The sequence below is a fragment of the Nerophis ophidion genome, linkage group LG10, assembly GCF_033978795.1.
Source record: "Nerophis ophidion isolate RoL-2023_Sa linkage group LG10, RoL_Noph_v1.0, whole genome shotgun sequence".
NCBI lineage: Eukaryota > Metazoa > Chordata > Actinopteri > Syngnathiformes > Syngnathidae > Nerophis > Nerophis ophidion.
The window spans coordinates 17,130,775-17,152,683 of NC_084620.1; the positions used below are offsets into that span (position 1 = coordinate 17,130,775).

General features: G+C 40.5%; 1 protein-coding gene across 40 annotated transcripts in view; it reads left to right on the forward strand.

Annotated features, from left to right (window-relative positions):
* LOC133560307 (receptor-type tyrosine-protein phosphatase delta) overlaps positions 1-21,909 on the forward strand; it is a 687,524-nt gene that overhangs the window by 195,492 nt on the left and 470,123 nt on the right. For all 40 annotated transcript variants that reach the window (XM_061912688.1, XM_061912687.1, XM_061912702.1 and 37 more), the window contains one exon: positions 11,019-11,042. The gene's annotated coding sequence lies outside the window, so the exon portion shown is untranslated. The remainder of the gene's footprint in view (positions 1-11,018; positions 11,043-21,909) is intronic.

Consider the following 21,909-nt stretch of genomic DNA (forward strand, 5'->3'; position numbering starts at 1 on the left):
GAAGTGATAAAGTTATATCGGGACACCTGCGTACGCCCTTTTTTACAACAATGATGAGATGTCCGCTACACCTCCCTGATACCAAAGTACATGTCAAACTACTTCCTTAACGTAAATGACCGCCATAACCACAACACCAGGGGGAGCTCCACAAACCACGTTAAACCCAAATTCCGATCCAACAAAGGTCTTAACTCATTCTCTTTCTATGCCACATCAATGTGGAATGCACTTCCAACAGGTGTAAAAGTAAGTGCATCTCTGTATTCCTTCAAAACCGCAATAAAACAACACCTCCAGGCAACTTCAACCCTTTACTAATACCCTCCTCCATTCACATCCCATCTCCCCGGATTATAAATAATGTAATGTATATAATCAAATGTACTTCTAATGTATTTACTTTCTCTTATGCTATCTGAACTCACTATGTTCTCTGCTGGCTGTACATATCCTACTAAGTAAGACCTACACTGTTTCAATGTCCATTTCTCTGTTGATGCAATTGTTGATGACTGAAGTACTGATACCAACCAAAGCTCCTAATCCCTCCCCCGGATTGTAAATAATGTAAATAATTCAATGTATATACTCTGATGATTAACCTGTGTGATGACTGTATTATGCTGATAGTATATATTTGTACCATGAATTGATTAACGTGGACCCCGACTTAAACAAATTAAAAAACTTATTTGGGTGTTTCCATTTAGTGGTCAATTGTACGGAATATATACTGAACTGTGCAATCTACTAATAAAAGTATCAATCAATTAATCAATCAATGTTTTAAGACTGACATTGACATGGAAATGTGCGTTGCCTCATGCTAACTTTATAGTTGACGTACGTACATATCCACAGGCTTTGGATGATTTAGCAACACACAGAGGTGGTCGTTCGGGCTTTGCCAACATTTGATTTTAACAATGTAAAACAGATCGAGACAAGGACACAAAATTTACTTTTTCTTCAATGCATTTAATACTTCATATTCATATTAATATTTATGAGGATGTCTATTAATTTATTCATACGATCATTTTTCCACCTATTGCTGTTACAATGTGTGTCTGTGACTACAACACATCTTAGCTGATCGGGCGGATAGCCGCTATCGGTGGTTGTGGCACACTGGCACTGGAGGAATGACTTGCATTTATGTCAAATACTACTGCTGCTACCGCAAAAAGCTCTCCTGTGTTGTACTAATAAATTGAATATTCAAACAAGAGTCAAAGCCATGTCAAAGGGGCGGCATGGCTCAATTGATATAGTGGCCACGCCAGAAACTTGATTTATTTGATTTGATTTAGATTTATCGGTCCCCGTTTGGGAAATTCAACATGAGGGTTTCAAGTTTGATTCCAGCTTCCGCCATCCTAGTCACAGCTGTTGCGCCTTTGGGCAAGACAAATCCCACTTGCTCCCAGTGCCACCCACACGTGTTTAAATGTTAGCCAACTGTAAATAATGGGTTTTATCATGTAAAGCGCGGTGAGTCTCTATAAAGAAAAGCGTGAGGTAAATATTATGCACCTTACAAAGTGTTTTGTATCCCTTATGATATGTTGGCGTGTTAAAAATTTAAAAATTTTCAAACAAATCCATGCATTCATTTTCTACCGCAATTGTCACTTTCGGGACACTATGGGGGTGGAGCTTATTTATATTACATCATTTTCACATGAAATTCTAATCTGGCTGTGAGCTGTATGAACATATTGTGTGGTAAATTACACAAACTATATTCATATATTGGGGTACTACAACTATCTTTTCCAACGGGATGCAGCACTAATTTCCCACAACTCAGTTTTGGTCTAACTTATCTATCTTCTTCTTCACCCCCTTCATGACCCCGACCATTTCGTATTTTTTTCAGCCTGTGTTCAGTTTTTAAAAACAGGTTGCCTTTGCTCAAAGCACGAGAAAGAATCACCTCCTACTGACTTGTGATCTGGCGTAGCTTGCCCAGCTCAAACACACTTTCAAGACTGTTTGCTTGTTTATAAGAAGGCAGGGCCCGGGGTTTGCGGTTAATTTGAAGTTGATTGCGAAGTCAAAAAGGAATGTAATTGGATCCGCACATGAGCAGACTTTTATAGATCTGAATTTTTACTTCCAAACTTTTTATACATCTGAATTTTTACTTGCGTATGTGGTTCTCTGAATTTGAACATACATCTATTTTTAACAGGAAATCCACGCAATTCGACAGGGGTTAGTACGTGCGCCTCACAATACAAAGGTCCTGGGTTCGATCCTGGGCTCGGGGTCTTTCTGTGTGGACTTTGCATGTTCTCCCCGTGACTACGTGGGTTCCCCCCGGGTTCCCCCCGGGTACTCCAGCTTTCTCCCACTTCCAAAGACATGCACCTGGGGATAGGTTGATTGGCAACACTAAATTGGCCCTAGTGTGTGAATGTGAGTGTGAATGTTGTCTGTATATCTGTGTTGGCTCTGCGATGAGTTGGCGACTTGTCCATGGGTGTACCCCGCCTTCCGCCCTAATACAGCTAGGACAGCCTCCAGCACCCCCCACGACCCTGTAAGGGACATGCAGTAGAAAATGGATGGATGGATCCACACAACTCTTGTTAAATGAGGTTCCTGCTGTCCATGTTGGTACTGTCTCTCTCTCTCTCTCTCTCTTGTTCTGTACTCAAGCCCAAATAGACTGACATGAATAATCCAGCTGTGTCCTCTGAGAACTCTTGCCAGATCACTTGCAAATATAACTAAATCATCTTCAGACAATCAAGTTATTATTAATCAATGTCAGTGCATGGATCGTATCGATTTTAAATTAGTACTGACAAGAGGAGGCTCTAAGTCAAAGATCAATTCGGCACTCGAGCAGCCACAAATCTGTCAAGGCAACCCTATTGATCTTTTAGCATCTGACAAGTGACAGATTTCCTCTGCTCTTTAAGCATTCAGAAACTCACCCAAGTTAATTTTCAACATTTGACTTCGTATGGGTAAGGAACTTGAAATACAGTATGTTTCAGTCAGTCTTAAAGTTAAAAGTTAAAGTACCACAGAGAGTCACACACACTAGGTGTGGTGAAAATACTCTGCATTTGACCCATTCCCTTGTCCCACCCCCTGGGAGGCGAGGGGAGCAGTGAGCAGCAGCGGTGGCCACGCTCAGGAATCATTTTGGTATTTTAACTCCAAATTCTAACCCTTGATGCTGAGTGCCAAGCAGGGAGGTCATGGGTCCCATTTGTATATTCTTTGGTATGACTCGGCCAGGGTTTGAACTCACAACCTACCGATCTCAGGGCGGACACTCTAACCACAAGGTCACTGAGGAGGCTTCCTCCCCTCTCCAAATTTCCCTGTACTAGATCTCTAATAGAGCAAGAACCCTATTGATTTTCAGTGAATTTGGCAGATCTCCAAATATTTATCCATTTCTTCCAGAACCTTATTGACTTCATCGTGCCTAACACAAGGCGACATCAGGAACTGCGTCCAAAGCCTATTTTTTTTAATTCTCCCATTTCAGAGTCACATTTTTCTTTGGCTCGTCAAATACAAACTAGATAGACAGTTGGCTTCCAGGTGTACACGCTGAATGTTTGCTTCGTATAACTGACCTCTTGCCCAAATCCTTCTTGTCAATAAGAGAAAAGATTACCCGAGCAAAGGACTCCTCAGAAATGTTTTCCCCATTGCCTCCTTGTCAAAAGTTTTCATGTCGAGGCTGCAGGTTCCACACAGCATAACTAAGACCCTTGGAAGAGGCTTATCTGCCTAAAACAGGATGGAGATAGAGGGTGAAAAAATGTGTCCTCCATCTTTTACTCACAGAAGCCTCAAGAGCTTCAGATTGTCCCATGTGAATCCTCCCTTTTGGTTTTGTCTCACTGCTTGAATCCACTTAGGCTATACCTCCGCTTGAAATGTAAGACTCGATAATCCATAACCTTGTGGATCTTTCGGACCGGGTGGAACCTTCAACATGTAATTTCAGAATTCCGGTATTCACATTTTAACTGTATTTCCACCAAATTTAAATTAAGGTGTCCATCCTTACTTTAGTCAGCAGGATTCTGCCATTTACATTCTGGAACAGGTGGATGGTGTAATTTGTGCAAAATAGGCAGAGGTGGAGGGGAACGGGTACACATTTTAGTCAAATAAAATGGATGTTCCTTTGGAGTAATATGAATCAAGTACATGTAAAAAAGAGAGAGAGATTACAGCAGGGGTGCCCACACTTTTTCTGCAGGCCAGCTACTTTTTCAATAACCAAGTCGACGGGATCTACCGCATTCGTATACAAACTTTGTATATAATTTATATTTATTTATTTATGAAAGGGAGGTTTTTGTTAACAAGTTAAAGGTGTTTAATGGTGGTGTCTACATGTTTAACACATATAGATTCCTTTCTTTCATGAAGACAAGAATATACGTTGGTGTATTACCTGATTCTGATGACTTGCATTGATTGGAATCAGACAGTAGTGATGATAACGTCCACATTTTCAAATGGAGGAGAAAAAAAAGTCCTACTTTCTGTCCAATACCACATTGAAGTGGCTGGTCTTGGAATCTTATTTGTCCAGCTTCCATACTCCCATGTACGCACTTTACAAGAAACACATTGACGGCCAACTCTGTGGCTTGCTAGCTTGTTTACGCTAGTTTTCGGAGACTATTATTTTGTTAGCGCAGGCAGGAAGGAGCAGCGCTTTTATTGTGACGACAGGGAACTGTGCGACCAGTCTTTAGGCTTTTGACGAGAGGTACGGTTGAAACAAAAAGTGTTTCGTGCCTTCCTGGCTGTCTTTTTTTCCGTCACAATGAGCTTGCAGCAGCCAGCATCATCTAACAAGACCCTCGGGTGCTGTCAGTGTCAGTCAAGTGACGAAAGTGACGTCATAGTGAAGATTTATGATCGCAAATTTTAAGGTCTATTTTTTTTTATGCCTGGTTGGCGGTCGACTGAGACAGCTTTCGTGATTGACCGGTAACTCGCGATCGACGTAATGGGCACCCCTGGATTACAGTATGTAGAGCAGGGGTCTCAAACTCATTTAACCTGAGGGCTGCTGGAGGCAGAGAGTCTGGTTGAGGCTGGGCCGCATCAGGTACTCCACAAAAAAAGCTGTATTAAAAAAAATACAAATCTTCTCAAAACTTTTACTATTTAGCATAAAATAGGATGGAAAAAAATTGATGAAACAAATTTTCAGGGAACGTTATTTTCGCAATGTGCGTCATTTCCGCTTCTTTTTACTTAGACAGCTGCACGGCGGTCAGCGGATAATAGCCCGCGAGCAGTCTCCCTTGTTTTTGCTTGCTTTCAATGTTCATGTCTTTCATGATGACATGAACACCGTGGCATATGTAGACGGTAGAAAGTATCGGGACAGCGAGTGCAAAAAGGCGACTGTGTCAGAGTGTAATCAGTCGTGCAGACACTGTTGTTACTGTAAATGTAGTCATAGAAACAAAAAAACAAAAAATTACCTCATACAGAAATAAATGTAGTGTTCATTGTGTGAGGCAATTCAAATATATGCGATAAAAGTAAAAAAAAAAAAAAAAAGAAAGACCCATTAATTGGTTAAGGTTATCGAAGAATGACGACGGACAGGCGTCGCTAAGTGACTGCAGACTATATTAGGCTACATTAAGTTTCTTACTTTTCTTTTATTCTGTCGCGTACGCATAACTTTGATTTATTTTTGCCAAAGAGGGACATATATATATATATATATATATATATATATACAGTATATATATATCCATTTTCTTCCGCTTATTCCCTTTCGGGGTTGCGGGGGGCGCTGGCGCCTATCTCAGCTACAATCGGGCGGAAGGCAGGGTACACCCTGGACAAGTCGCCACCTCATCGCAGGGCCAACACAGATAGACAGACAACATTCACACTCACATTCACAAACTAGGGCCAATTTAGTGTTGCCAATCAACCTATCCCCAGGTGCATGTCTTTGGAAGTGGGAGGAAGCCGGAGTACCCGGAGGGAACCCACGCATTCACGGGGAGAACATGCAAACTCCACACAGAAAGATCCCGAGCCTGGATTTGAACCCAGGACTGCAGGACCTTCGTATTGTGAGGCAGACGCACTAACCCCTCTGCCACCGTGAAGTGTAGTCTACCTTGTACAAAACTTCTTTTCCACACCTTCACAAACCTCTACCTTGTTTTGTTTTTCCTTTCTCTCCTTCTCAGCAAAGAACTTTTTTATATATATATATATATATATATATATATATACAGTACGTATAATGTCCCATTGGGCAGCAACTTGAAACACTTTTTTTGGAAGTGTTGTGAACGCAGTCCATTGGACGAAGGTCCGGGAGCGGCCTATAGAAACGAGGCAACCAGCCCGGGACGGTAGAAAACTCTCCATGGCAACGCTGCTGTAACTTTCACTCATTGACAAATGTTTCTCTGCTTGCATCAAGCCCAGTCGATGTCCCGCCCCCAAGAGCCTCATGCCCCAGCGTGATTGGTCGGTTAGTTCCTCTCCGCATGCGAGTCGCACCCTGAGGTTTCTTCCATTTTATTGCTGCTAGATTTCATGTCTATGGATGTTCTTCTTCATTCAGGTCATTGTATTGTCAAGGCATTTCATCGATTGCATCTGGACTGTTCAATTTGTCTTAGAAGATGTTTCGGCTCTCATACAGGCAGGCTTCATCAGTCCATGCGCACAGACTTAGATTTGACTAGATCTGACCAGTCCAAGTAGTCAAATATCGAATGCCCTAAGAATGCCTTGACTAGATCTGTCTAAACTAAGTCTATGAACATGAACTCAAGAACCCTGCTTGGATGAAATGTCTTCTAAGACAAATTGACAGTTCAATTCTGATTGAGTGAATGCACGGAGAATGCCGAACCTCCAGAAAGATTGCCACAGTTTGCGTCCGTTAAAATTTTGTGTGCGGCCAAGGGACTGCCAGGCTCAGTTCAATTGCTGAATTGTAGTGGCCATGTTGGATTGGTGAAAAGGAATCATAAAAGAAGCAAAAGTCTCAAAAACAAAAAAACATACGTATTTTAAGTCGTAATAGATGAAAAGAAAAGTAGCGGACAGAATATAACTCAAAGTAACAGAGTCAATTTAGCGCTTCTTCTTGTAAAAATTAAATGTATGCTGCATTAAATTGACATTGAAAGGTACAATTTTTCCTAAATGTTCTTAAATAAACATAACAGAGTAATCCTAACACGTTTTTACCAAATAGGTATACAACTCTTTTTGAGATTAGCCTCAGATCAAACAGGGGATTTGTCTGTCCTTACTTTAATTAGCAGGCGTACGGGAACAGGATTTTATCATTTACATTGGGGAGTGGAGGAATTGGTTTCATCGGAACTAAAGCGCAGAATATGGCACTCTTGTATTTGCATTTAATTCAGATTCAAATTTTAACCGGTTCTGTAGGACAGGTACCTTTCACATTTGAATTGATATGGTACCAAATACCAGTACCTTGGAATCGATGCCAGTACTCAACGGTACCAATTTCCTGAACTTCTGTGTGTTCATGTGATGATAAATGTTAATTGTTAAACAAATTTTTATTGAACATTTAACAGTGACATAATATGATAGCTGTGCTGGCCGGTTTATATATCTTGTTTTCTTACCCTTCTGAGTGTCATTTGCAAGTACTGTACTGTATTATGTAGTAGGATTTGCATGCAGTTGCAATTCAAAGACATTAGATGGTAGTAGTAAGGTGTGGGTTGTTACCCTGCTTGGATTAACCATGAAGCTGAATGTGCCAGTGTTTGTACTGTAAGTATTGTACTTATGACACAATATCTGTTTAATTGCAATGTGCATCTGAGTTGCAGTTTTTATTACCAAATTTGGAGGTGAAACACCATGTAAAATTGGTAATGCTAATTATAGATTCAATTCAAGGATTCAAGGTACTTTATACAAGGAGCTGATTGAGCATTTTCTATCCGCATACTTGCTTCGTTGGTATAAACATTGCAACATTAATTAAATGCAGTTTGTCTGAGTGCTTGTTTCCCCGCCAAGTCTCTGAGCCGCTGAACAGTTTGTGACAGGATCTGACGTCTCGGACAACGAACATATCGAAATACTGCACGTTTGTTTTTACATGAACCAGTACATGGTAGCACTGACAGAAATCGTTCGGCACGTATTAAATAACCAAATTCGGCACCCATTCCGAGTTTAGCAATTAAAATTTTCCCTCAGTCCATCACGGCACAATCCTTCGAATATGTTCCGTATCTTACACAAGATGGACTGAAGTTAAAGATTGGATCCGAACGTTTTTTTTAAAATGTGCACCCGCACGTTTTTTATCTGATGTAGAAATATTGCAGGATTATTTCTTCATTTTGCCAAGCACCCAATTACATTTTTAAAAGATGACACAGGTAGTTGAGCTAAAAGCCAAATCAGAGCTCAGTTAAAGGTTGAGGTCAGTACATTTAATGATCCAAGAAATTTAGTACAGTTCTCTATTCTGCTCTTTTGCCAAACACTAAATTCTCCACCAAAGAAATAACTTTGTTGATGGTCTATGTATCTGATACAAGATGACACAGGTAGCTGAGTCAAAGGTCAAATCAATGCTCAGAAAGAAGTTGAGATCAGTAGGTTTGATGATCAAAGGGAAGTTGGTAAAGTTTTCCATTCAGCACTCTGAAACAAGGCTCAATTCTCCTCCAAGGAAAGAACTCTGTTGGTTGTCTATGTATATTACACAAGATGACACAAGTATTGTGTGAAAGATCAAATGAGGGCTCGGTTCTAAAGGTCAGATCGTTCCTATCATTTTTCTGTACAGTACTTGTTGCAGTCGCATTTTCCATTTGATCTCCAAATATTCCGATGGGGAGGACGTGATTACAATATCTGTTTAGCATGTGCGAGCAAATCTATTTTCAGCAGGCTAGAGTGGTGGGAGGTGGTCGGTCTGCACACATTACCATTCAGTTTTGACACACATCCCCTCCTACCGACGTAATGTAACTAAACACAGAGCTCAGCTCAAGACCTTGAAGCTTGCTGCTGGGGAAAATTGGACCCGGGAGACGTTGACGACAGGGACTTATATGTCTGAATTTAAGAGGCAGCACAAGCTCCTGGGCTTGAGATAACATTTCCATGTTGTTTGATAGAGCAGGAGCAAAGGATGAGAAAAAAAAACAAACATAGAAGATGAGTAGCACGCAGCCAAATTACGACTAGAAAAGCGCTTGGGCAAGGCTTCCATTGTGGCTAATGTGGCGAATAGAGAACTTCTTTAGCAAGTTGATCATGAAAATTCGACCGGACATTTCACCTTTCATCGGTTTCAATTCTCAGTATATTTGTGTATTCCTGTTAGAGAATAGTTTCAGTGTAGCTAAAATAACTCCTCTTTCCATATTTTGTCTGGATTAGCATTCACAGTCGTGGTCAAAAGACTATATACACTTGTAAAGAACATCATTTCAGGGTTGTCTTGAGTTTCCAATAATTTCTGCAACTCTTATTTTTTTGTGATAGGGTGATTGGAGCACATACTTGTTGGTCACACAAAACATTCATGGAGTTTGGTTGTTCTTTGAATTTATTATGGGTCTACTGAAAATGTGACCATATTTGCTGGGTCAAAAGTATACATACAGCAATGTTACACTCATATATCATATATTATATTTGGATACATGTCCCTTGGCAAGTTTCATTGCAAAAAGACGCTTTTGGTAGCCATCCACAAGCTTCTCGTTGAACTTTTGACCACTCCTCTTGACAAAATTGGTGCAGTTCAGCTAAACTTGTTGGTTTTCGGACATGGACTTGTTTATTCAGCATTGTTTACACGTTTAAGTCAAGACTTTGGGAAGGGCATTCTAAAACCTTAATTCTAGCCTGATTCAGCCATTCCTTTACCACTTTTGACGTGTGCCCTGTTGGAACACTCATCTGTGCCCAAGACCCAACCTCCAGGCTGATGATTTTAGGTTGTCCTAAAGAATTTGGAGGTAATCCTCCTTTTTCATTGTGCCATTTACTCTCTGTAAAACACCAGTTTTATTGGCAACAAAACAGGCCCAGAGCATAACACTACCACCACCATTCTTGACGGTAGCCCTGGTGTTACTGGGATTAAAGGCCTCACCTTTTCTCCTCCAAACATATTGCTGGGTATTGTGGCCAACTAGCTTAATTTTTGTTTCATCTGACCACAGAACTTTCCTCCAGAAGGTCTTTTTGTTTGTCCATGTGATGTCAGATGAAACAAAAATTTACTTTTGACCACGACTGTATCCGGATTAATACCAAACTTTAAAAAAGTTCTGTCATAATACTTGACTTAATTTGATCCAAGGAAGTTTAAACCTTTTTTTATTCAGCGTCCAAGCAGTCAAATGTTTCCATCCATCCATCCATTTTCTACCGCTTGTCCCTTCCGGGGTTACAGGGGGTGCTAGAGCCTATCTTAGCTGCATTTGGGCGGAAGGCGGTGTACACCCTCGACAAGTCACCACCTCATCGCAGGGCCAACACTGATAGACAGACAACATTCATACTAACTTTTTCATTTTTAATCATTCAGTAGTTGTGCCAAAAGACCCCTGTTGCATTTCATTATCTAAGCTAAGATAGATATAGAAAGGCAATCGTTCTCTCACCGAAGCCCGAGCTGAAAAAATGGCTTTTAATCAATGAATCAATGAATTGGTGATATAATGGTGCACAGTGTGTGTGTTTGCATGTGTGCATGTCTGTATTAAGGACGACTTGTCATCAGTACCAAATATTAATGCAAGCTCTGCAAACATTTCCTCCCGAGGGACGCCATCTAAGACTCAGTTTTCCTATTAATAAATGATACCCCACCGGTTTTGAAAGGGACTATTCTTAACCAGCAGCTAGCAAAAATAGTGGGACATCGTCATTTTTCGTGAAAGTTGGTGCACATGCAACTTGCTGACATTTCTTTTTCTCTCTTTTCCCTTTTTCTCCCTCCTTCCTGGCGACAGATGTGACCAACTATTCCACACTCGGTAAGAAACGTTTGATTTTTCATCTAATGCTCAAGTGTCATGTGTCGTTGGGATATAAATATGGAAGGAGGAGCGCAGGAGGGGGCTCTGAACGCTCACTGCGCCACAGAGATGTTTGCTCCGTAAAGTACACTTGTGTGTGTGCCGTTCAATTTGAATTTTATTCAAATGAGAATCAAATGGCCCAGATCGTCGGAAGAACATGCCAACAGTGTTGACGTGCAAAAAACAACAAAAAAAAAGTCTGTTTCCACGCTGTGAGCCCTTATAGTCTGGTACAATCATATTCGACAAAATAGTGTAAATAATGTGGTACAAATATTCACAGCATAAAATGGGAAAACATGACATTAGTAGTCTTAAAATGTCGCCGCAGAATTTTGCAGTGGAAACTCGTCGTTTTTTGTGCGCATATTCCGAGGTGGACACAGAGAGGCAGTCTGCAATAGAGTGATGGAGGGCAAGAGCAGAGTAAAATCTCCTGCGTAGACCGGCCCGGGGCCAGGACAGTGGGACCTCTCGGCACCTCCTGCGGCTCGAAGCATCTGCTCAAGAGGAGGAAATCAATCATTTTGGCCCCACCGGTTGTTAAAAAAAAACGAAAAAAAAACTAATAAGGAATACCTTAATGTCTTATCTCGTATTCTACTTTGTCTTTATAATAGTAGCACATAATAACATAACACAATATGATAAAGATAGCATAGTGTATAGATCTTGGGGCTGGTGGGGGACATTGTGGGTGAAGTGTCTTGCCCAGGGAACATAAACAACAGTAGTGATTGGCATAAGAGGAGATATTCGAACCAGGAACCCTGCAGTCATCCCACTCTACCTAATGACCAACTAATGCTGTAACATAGCATAATATGACCTGAGATGACAAATAATAAAGTAACAGTGCTTAACATACTGTAAAGTAACTTAAGATACCAATAGTGTGTTTAACATGTATAACATTGCTGTAAACAGTTATTATTGTACATTGTTGACATATACTGTCATTACTTTTTGCAGTGGTTCTCAACCTTTTTTCAGTGATGTACCCTCTGTGAACATTTTTTTAATTCAAGTACCTCCTAATCAGACCAAAGCATTTTTGGTTGAAAAAAAAAAAAAAAGAAGTAAAATACAGCACTATGTCATTAGTTTCTGATTTATTAAATTGTATAACAGTGCAAAATATTGCTCATTTGTAGTGGTCTTTCTTGAACTATTTGGAAAAAAAGATAAAAATGACTAAAAACTTGTTGGAAAACAAGTGATTCAATTATAAATAAAGATTTCTACACATAGAAGTAATCATCAACTTAAAGTGCCCTCTTTGGGGATTCTAATAGAGATCCATCTGGATTCATCAACTTAATTCTCAATATTTCTTCACAAAAAAAGAAATCTTTAAAATCAATATTTATGGAACATGTCCACAAGAAATCTAGCTGTCAGCACGGAATATTGCGTTGTTGCATATCTTTTCACAGTTTATGAACTTACATTCATATTTTGTTGAAGTATTATTCAATATATATATTTATAAAGGATTTTTTAATTGTTGCTATTTTTAGAATAGTTTTAAAAAATCTCACGTACCCCTTGGTATACCTTCAAGTACCCCCACGGGTACGCGTACCCCCATTTGAGAACCACTGCTTTATTGGACTATCAGGTGCTCTACATTACTTCAACCACCAGTGGGAGCTTGTTGTGGTGTTATTGGGGAAAAAAATGTGAAAACCGTAGCACCATCTCTATCAATATACTGCTCTGGTCTGAGTGCTCATGAAGAGAAAAGCTCTGTCTAGCTGAGAATAATAAGTACCCATGGGAGGCTACCAGATGGACATTGAGCAGCAGGGAGGGAGAGATCTGTCAAACATTTGAGCGGCGGCAACTCGAAACATATGACAGTCAGCTGATGCACCGTCGCAAGGTCAACAATCCTTCGTGTATTTAAAGCGTCAAAGTTACAGACCTCTACCAAGGCCAAACATATCAGTCTGACTTGTTTGACTTCTTTGTCAGTCAATGATGCTCCACTCTAGTCCTGTAACGACTAACAGGTCATTGCTCATTGTAGACAAAATGGGGAGAAGCTTCAACATGCAGACTGACGTGTCAAAAAAGTGGAAATACATGAAAATAATATTATCGTAGCATGGCATGACGTGGAAAAGAGTAATGAAACGAATACAGTGGAGCGGATCAATCAAGCAATCAAACTTTATCCATATAGCCCTTAATCACAAATGTCTCAAAGGGCTGTGCAAACCACAGCGACATCCTTAACTGTGATCTCGCATAAGGGCAAGAAAAAACTCAACCCAATGGGCACAATGAGAAACATTGGAAGAGACCTCAGATGTGGGATCCTCGCCCTAGGCGACCGGTGCAATGGATGCTGAGTGGATACGGTTTATATCGTGAGAGTCCAGTCCATACTGAGGCCAGTAGGGGATCCTCGTGCATGGAAACAAGTCAGTAGCGCAGACGTCACCAATTAATGCCCAGAGGAGTGGTCCACCCCGGGTCTAGACTTGGAACAGCTATTGTATCCTCCTTGGAAACTGATCCGTGGCCATCTGTTAACCTCTCTATGCAGGAGAGGGGGGAAGAGCAGAAAAGAGAGACAGCAGATCAACTGGTCTAAAAAGGGGTTTAATTAATGAGTTTTAAGATGGGACTTAAATGCTTCTACTGAGGTAGGGCATTCCAGAGTACTGGAGCCTGAATAGAAAAACGCTCTCTAGCCCGCAAACTTTGTTTGGGCTCAGATAATCACTAAGATTTCTGGCCGGGACATATGACACAATGCAATCAGCAAGATAGGATGGAGCTAGACCATTTAGTATGTTATACGTAAGTGGTAAACCTTAAAGTCGCATCTTGAGTGCACAGGAAGCCAGTGCAGATGAGCCAGTAAAGGCGTAATATGATCAAACCTTCTTGTCCTTGTCAAAAGTCCAGCAGCTGGATTTTGTACTAGCTGTAATTTTTTAATGCTAGACATACGGAGACCCGAAAATAATTTGTTACAGTAATCGAGGCGAGACATAACGAACATATGAATAATGATATCAGCATCGGTGGTGGACAAAATAGGACACATTTTATTATGGAGATGAAATAAGTCTGTTCTAGTAACACTCTTGATGTGTGACTCAAACGAGAGAGTTGGGTGGAAGATAATACCGAAATTCTTTACCAAGTCGCTTTGTACAATTGTTTTGTTGAATAAGTGCCAATATCGAGCAGGACCGATAATCAACATTTCTGTTTCTCAGCATGAAGTTGCAAAAAGTTGCTGGACATTCATTGTTTAATTTCATTCAGACACACCTCCAGATGACTCGTAAAAGCTATCATTGTATATGCGTATGATGTCACCAAGTGGCAGGAACTAGATGCTGAAAAGTGCACGGCCAAGAACCGAACCCTGTAGAACTCTGCACGTTACTTTAACATGCTACAAGGTCACATTGTTATGGGAAACACACTGCATCCAGTCACTAAGATAGGAGTTAAACCAAGAAAAGTTTCCATCTGACATACTAATACATGTTTTGATACGCTCTAACAGAATGTCATGATCGACTGTATCGAAAACAGCGCTAAGATCAAGTAGCAGCAACATGGATGACACATCAGCATCTATAGTTAGCAATAGATTATTAGACACTTTTGCAAGGGCTGTCTCAGTAGAGTGATGTGCCCTGAAACTGGACTGAAAGGGTTCACAGAGACTATGAGAAACTGAGTGTTCATTCAGCTGCTGTGCAACATTTTTTTTCTAGGATTTTCAAGATAAAGGGAAGGTGGGGCACCAGCCGGTAGTTTACCATGAGGTCAGAATCGAGGTTAGGTCTTTTGAGCAGAGGATGATAAACCACTGTATTGAATGCTAGGAGAACAATACCAGAGGAAAGTGATAAGTTAATAATATTTAGCACTGACGGTCCTAATATTACAAACAGCGCCTTGTAAAGTTTCCCAGGAAGTGGGATAAGTAAACATGTTGTTTGTTTTGTCCCATTTACAATCCACAGGATTTTCTCTAATGTTATTATTTCAAAAAGAGAGGGATTATTTTGAAGCTCAGTATCCGTTGTACAAACATTCATATCTGTGTTAATGGAACCCAATTGGAACTAGGACACGCTATCTTTAATTTTCTTTCAAATGAGTTAAATTTTCTTAGTAAAGAATTGAATAAGGTCATCAGCACAACGTGCCATGGCGTCCATCCATCCATTTTCTACCCCTTGTCCCTTTTTTGGGATCGCGAGGGGTTCCTGGAGTATTGTAACATAATATTACAAAACATGATGCAATATTGGGTAAAATAACATAACTTAAGATGACATAAACTAAAATCCCATGACATACTGTAGCATAGCATCATAACATACCGTATAGCAGGTGTCCCCAACCTTTTTGTATCCGCGGACCGGTCAACGCTTAATAATTTGTCCCGCGCCCTTGGGGTGGGGGGGGGACAAATTATTACCAATCGGGCCGCGGCCTGGTACCGGGTCACGGCCCGGTGGTTGGGGACCACTGCCGTATAGTATAGCGTAGCTGCATAACATGCCATCACATAAGAAAACAACACAACACAAAGCATAACATAACAATATTTTTACCACTGGCAGTGCACCCTCCAAAAAAAGCTTCCATAGCATACTTTTAGGGCCACATAAAAAAAAACTTTTTTGCACCTTTGACACATATTAGAGTGTGACATTTATTTCAGAGGAAATATACAGGTTATACACGAAAACAATACAGCTGCTGTTAAGTGAAGAGCAGCCGCTCCCGCAAGCAGATGGCGCGTTTTTAACTTTATCAGTGGAATCACCTGCAAGTGGCTACGCCACCTCCTCTACTCCTACCCCCCACTTCATCACGGGGCAGCATCCATCAGTGAGGAGCGGCATATGGCGAAGGTGTCCTTTCAGTAGCCAAGCATCAGATGTTCACTTCACACGGGACTAAAATCCTGCTTTGAGGAGACATTCTGCTTCCTGTGAACTGGCCAGTTATTTTCCACGCTTGCTATTATTAGCGGCAGTGTTAGCACGACAGAGCTCACCAGTCAAATATATGATCTTTGACTTTTTTTTGCAAGTACTGTAATTCCTTATAAACAGCAAAGCGCTCCTGTCAAATACAGGATCTTTGATTGACATGTTTGCAGTAAAAAAACGATAGACTGCTCATGTCAAATAGAGGACCTTTGACAAGTGGGTTTGCAGTACGTCCTAAAAAAACAACAACAGCACACTCCTGTAATACAGGTTAACACAAAAAAAACATTCATCAATAAAAATCGAATAACTTCCAAAATGTTATTTAGATTAACACAAAAATTCAGCTACATTAGGTTAAGTCTATGTTTTAGACATCTCTAAAGTTTCAAGTCTGTACCACAAAAACTATTTGTTTAACTGGCGCTCAAAAAATGTGCTCTAAATGAGCTCAACCGTTGCTGCAAGCACATTTGGATCCGGTGGGCAAAGTTCTCGATGACCCTCCCACATTCTTCCTTTGGGTTTGCTGTTATTGCTGCTGTGATCGCTGACTTCAGATCAGGGATATTCTGGGGTTATTGCCATACACCCTGTCCTTAACGTATCCCCACAGATAAAAATTTGGGGCGTTCAAGTCCGGTGAATGCGGCGACCAATCCGGATCACACTTGCGGCTGATCAGTCGGTCAGGGAAACGATGCTGTAGCCATGCCAATGGTTTGTTTGAGGTGTGGGGCGGTGGCACCATCCTGCTGGAACCATTGGAGGTCCCTGATTACCCCTCTTCGTCGACCAAGTGCTGTCCAGAATTTGCCAAGCACCTGAACATATCGCCTCGGTGTTGATTGTCACAAACCGCTCGTTGTCGTCCTCTAACCAGAATGGTCCAAATAATGTCATGTTTGGAGATGGCGACCCATGCAGTGCACTTGACAGTGTGTAATGGCCTTTGCAGACAGTACTCAGGGGGTGTGCTACCCCAGAAGATGTTGTTCTTAGAGATCACATGAGCTGACAGCAGAAAATGTGCCTCATCCGAAAACCAGACATTGTCAAGGAAGTCTGGCGCAGCGTCAATCTTATTGCAAAACCACTGGCACATCATCACTCGTTTTCTCATGTCGGCAGGTGTAAGCTCTTGTTTATTCTGTATCCTGTAATGATAAAGGTCGAGATCTGCGATCAAAATTCTCCGCACAGACTCCCGGTTCATTCCAAGCTCCTGACTTCGTCGACGCACAGACTTGCGTGGGCTGCGAACAACAGAGTCTCTGACTGCATCAACGTTCTGTGGTGTCCTTGATGATTTCGGTCGTCCAGAGTGTGATTGTCTGTTAGTATATTTACGATTTAGGTTATTAACAGTCCCATGGGTTCGGAACTTGTTGACCCATCTGTAGAGCATTGTGTGGGCAGGAAATTCACAACATCCAAACCGTTCTTTGAATTGCAATTGAGCCGTGTGGATAGAATTCAGCCGAAAATGGGCCTGAACTAAAAATGTCTTTCGTTCAGTAGTCCATGGCATCTCGAAATTGAAATTTTCTAAACTTTTAGAACATTAATTATTTTTGACAAATCTGAAATATAAAAATAATTGATTAATTATATATGCTGTAGTCCCTGAAAAAATAGTGTACCTCTGTCATATAGAATAAGATAATTGACTATGGTTTTTGCTACAAAGCAATCCTGTGATACAAAAGATCTTTGCTCAGCATTTTGTTTTTTATTAGCAGGTCCTTAGAATCAGCAGACTCAGTGCTCCGTTCATATAAAAGATCATTGACCACTGTTTTTTTTTTTTTTCCTAGATTTAAACACAGTGTTACTGTCCAAACTGTGTGATGTGACAGTGGCCAAAACTATTTATTATACTTGAATATGTATGCCTACTATGCTACTGTATTTTACGTTGGTTATTATGGTGGTACTTGGAGAGCTAAGATTTTTCTGAAGTGGTACTTGGTGGAAAAAGGTGTGTTAACCACTGGTCTACGGTATATGACAGGTATGACCTACTGCAAAAACAAATGTCTAATGTTCTTCTTATGACAATGTTTTTGACAGTTAAAACATAAAAATTGTGGTGCTCAGTGGAAACAGGGCGGGTAACAAGTGATTGCTTGTTGAGAGTAAAATATGATGTCATTGTTCTGCTGTCTTGGAGGATTACATAAGAACAGATGTTGACAGGTGTTTCTTGTTGGACGGCTGACAAGTGTGTGCTCACAGCTCGAGATTGTAAAAAAGAGCAGCTTGTTGATGAATGACTAAACATCCAAATGCACAAACAATAGTCAATGCAAATGTGTATGTGGCCTCCGTAGTATGACAACTTATATAGAAATATAAATTAAATTGAAAGCCATTAGCGTGTTTATTGCCTTTTTAAATTACAACCTAAATTGTTTTACAATCAAATGGAAAACCTAATTATCAATGATGCACTTGTAAAGTATATTCCCCTTTAATAACATGACCCTTTATAGAATAAGGCTCAGAATAAACACTCATCTACGTTGTTGGCTATTTACTATTCACGAGCGCAGACCTTGGGGTGCACAGTCGAAACTGTGGCGAATGAGATAATGACACAGCGGGATATTGTGGGAATTGTCTAATTGGGTCTTCCCATGTGTAAAAAGCACCCATCAGATCCACTTAACTACATCGTTTGGGGTAAATTACAATTCAAAGGTGATCGATAGCTTATGCACTCACTTTAAAAAAGTCTGCATAATGAATGATGCTTTCCATAAGCATGAGTGGCATTTGCAGGGTGTGTGTTGTGCATGTCAGAGCAACCCTTGACCCTGTGTGGAGGACTACAGTGGTACCTCTGCTTACAAGTGCCCCAGTTTAAGAGCTTGTTGGGGTATATGAGCTGCCTCTTGGCAGTTATTGGTATGCTTTACCTCAACACTGCTATTGTGACGTACAAAGCTTATAACCGCATGTGTGCCTCGGTGTCTACAAGAAAGGTTCAAATCCAGGGAGTCCCTATGACCTCAGAGGTTCATCTGTCTTTCAGAAAGCAAACATAAGAACTCGCTTAAAAAGTAGATGTGTTTCTGTCAGTGGGGGTTCATCTGTGGAACAGCTTGGATGGTGCCTTAAAATGTTGCAGTTCCAATCACACATTTAAAAAACACTTTAAGACCTATGTCTTAGAAAAAAATATCGCTTTTGAATCAACACAGTAGTTAATACTATGATCAATATTTGTTAAAAAACTAAATGTGGGATATAAATAATAATGGAAGTATAAATGTTTGTATACAGTTCAAACCCGTTTCCATATGAGTTGGGAAATTGTGTTAGATGTAAATATAAACGCCATACGATGATTTGCAAATAATTTTCAACCCATATTTAGTTGAATATTCTCCCCGTGAATGCGTGGGTTCCCTCCGGGTACTCCGGCTTCCTCCCACTTCCAAAGACATGCACCTGGGGATAGGTTGATTGGCAACACTAAATTGGCCCTAGTGTGTGAATGTGAGTGTGAATGTTGTCTGTCTATCTGTGTTGGCCCTGCGATGAGGTGGCGACTTGTCCAGGGTGTACCCCGCCTTCTGCCCGATTGTAGCTGAGATAGGCGCCAGCGCCCCCCGCGACCCCAAAAGGGAATAAGCGGTAGAAAAAATGGATGCTACAAAGACAACATATTTGATGTTCAAACTGATAAACTTTTTTTTTTTTTGCGAATAATCATTAACTTTAGAATTTGATGCCAGCAACACATGACAAAGAAGTTGGGAAAGGTGGCAATAAATACTGATAAAGTTGAGGAATGCTCATCAAACACTTATATGGAACATCCCACAGGTGTGCAGGCTATATAGGGAACAAGTGGGTGCCATGATTGGGTATAAAAACATCTTCCCAAAAATTGTTTAGTCTTTCACAAGAAAGGATGGGGCCAGGTACACCCCATTGTCCACAACTGCGTGAGCAAATAGTCAAACAGTTTAAGAACAACGTTTCTCAAAGTGCAATTGCAAGAAATTTAGGGATTTCAACATCTACGGTCCATAATATAATCAAAAGGTTCCAAGAATCTGGAAAAAAAACCCTCCAAGTAAGCGTCATGGCCAGAAACAAACATTGAATGACTGTGACGTTCGATCCTTCAGACGGCACTGTATAAAAAACCGACATCAATCTCTAAAGGATATCACCACATTGGCTCAGGAACACTTTAGAAAACCACTGTCACTAAATACAGTTGGTCGCTACATCTGTAAGTGCAAGTTAAAGCTCCACTATGCAAAGCGAAAGCCATTTATCAACAACATCCAGAAACGCCGCCGGCTTCTCTGGGCCCAAGATCATCTAAGATGGACTGATGCAAAGTGGAAAAGTGTTCTGTGGTCTGACGAGTCCACATTTCAAATTGTTTTGGGAAATATTCGACATTGTGTCATCTCGACCAAAAGAGAAGCGAACCATTCAGACTGTTATCGACACAAAGTTCAACAGCCAGCATCTGTGATGGGATGGGGGTGCATTAGTACCCAAGGCATTGGTAACGTACATATCTGTGAAGACACCATTAATGCTGAAAGCTCCATACAGGTTTTGGAGCAACATATGTTGTCATCCATGCAACATTATCATGGACGCCCCTGTTTATTTCAGCAACATAATGCCAAGCAACATTCAGCACGCGTGGCTTCCTAAAAAAAGAGTGCGGGTACTTTCCTGGCCCGCCTGCAGTCCAGACCTGTCTCCCATCAAAAATGTCTGGCGCATTATGAAGCATTATGAAGCATAAAATACGACAGCGGAGACCCCAGACTGTTGAACGACTGAAACTCTACATAAAACAAGAATGGGAAAGAATTCCACTTTCAAAGCTTCAACAATTAGTTTCCTCAGTTCCCAAACGTTTATTGAGTGTTGTTAAAAGAAGGTGATGTAACACAGTGGTGAACATGCCCTTTCCCAACTACTTTGGCAACGTATTTGATTCGATTCGTATTCAAACCGATTTTTTCCCACGCCCCTACTAATTTCTATACCGCTTGCCCTGATTGTACTGATCTGGAGCCTGCTCCAGCTGACCATGGTTGATTATAGTACACCCTCCACAGCAGAGCACTTATAGACAAACAACTAGGGCTGTGAGTCTTTGGTTGTCCCGCTATTCGATTCAATATCGATTATCGGGGTCACGATTCGATTCAAAATCTTTTTTTTTTTTTTCAATTCAACACGATTCTCGATTCAAAAACGATTATTTTCCCAATTTAAAAGGAATCTCTATTCATTCAATACATAGGATTTCAACAGGATCCACCCCAGTCTGCTGACTTGCTAGCAGAGTCGTAGATTTTTGTAAAAATATTTTATAATTATAAAGGACAATGTTTTATCAACTGATTGCAATAATGTAAAATAGTTTTAACCATGAAACAAACCAAAAATATGACTTATTTTATATTTGTAAAAACATTGGACACAGTGTGTTGTCAAGCTTATGAGATGTGATGCAAGTGTAAGCCACTGTGATACTATTGTTCTTTATTTTTATTTTTATAAATGTCTAATGATAATGTTAATGAGGGATTTTTAATCACTTCTATGCTGAAATTATAACTAATATTGATACTGTTGTTGATAATATTCATTTTTGTTCCACTACTTTTGGTTTGTTCTGTGTCGTGTTTGTGTCTTCTCTCAATTGCTCTGTTTATTGCAGTTCTGAGTGTTGCTGGGTCAGGTTTGGTTTTGGAATTGGATTGCATTGTTATGGTATTGCTGTGTAGTGGTTTGTTGGATTGATTAAAAAAAAAAAACATTGATTTTTTTTTTTAAATGAGAATCGATTCTGA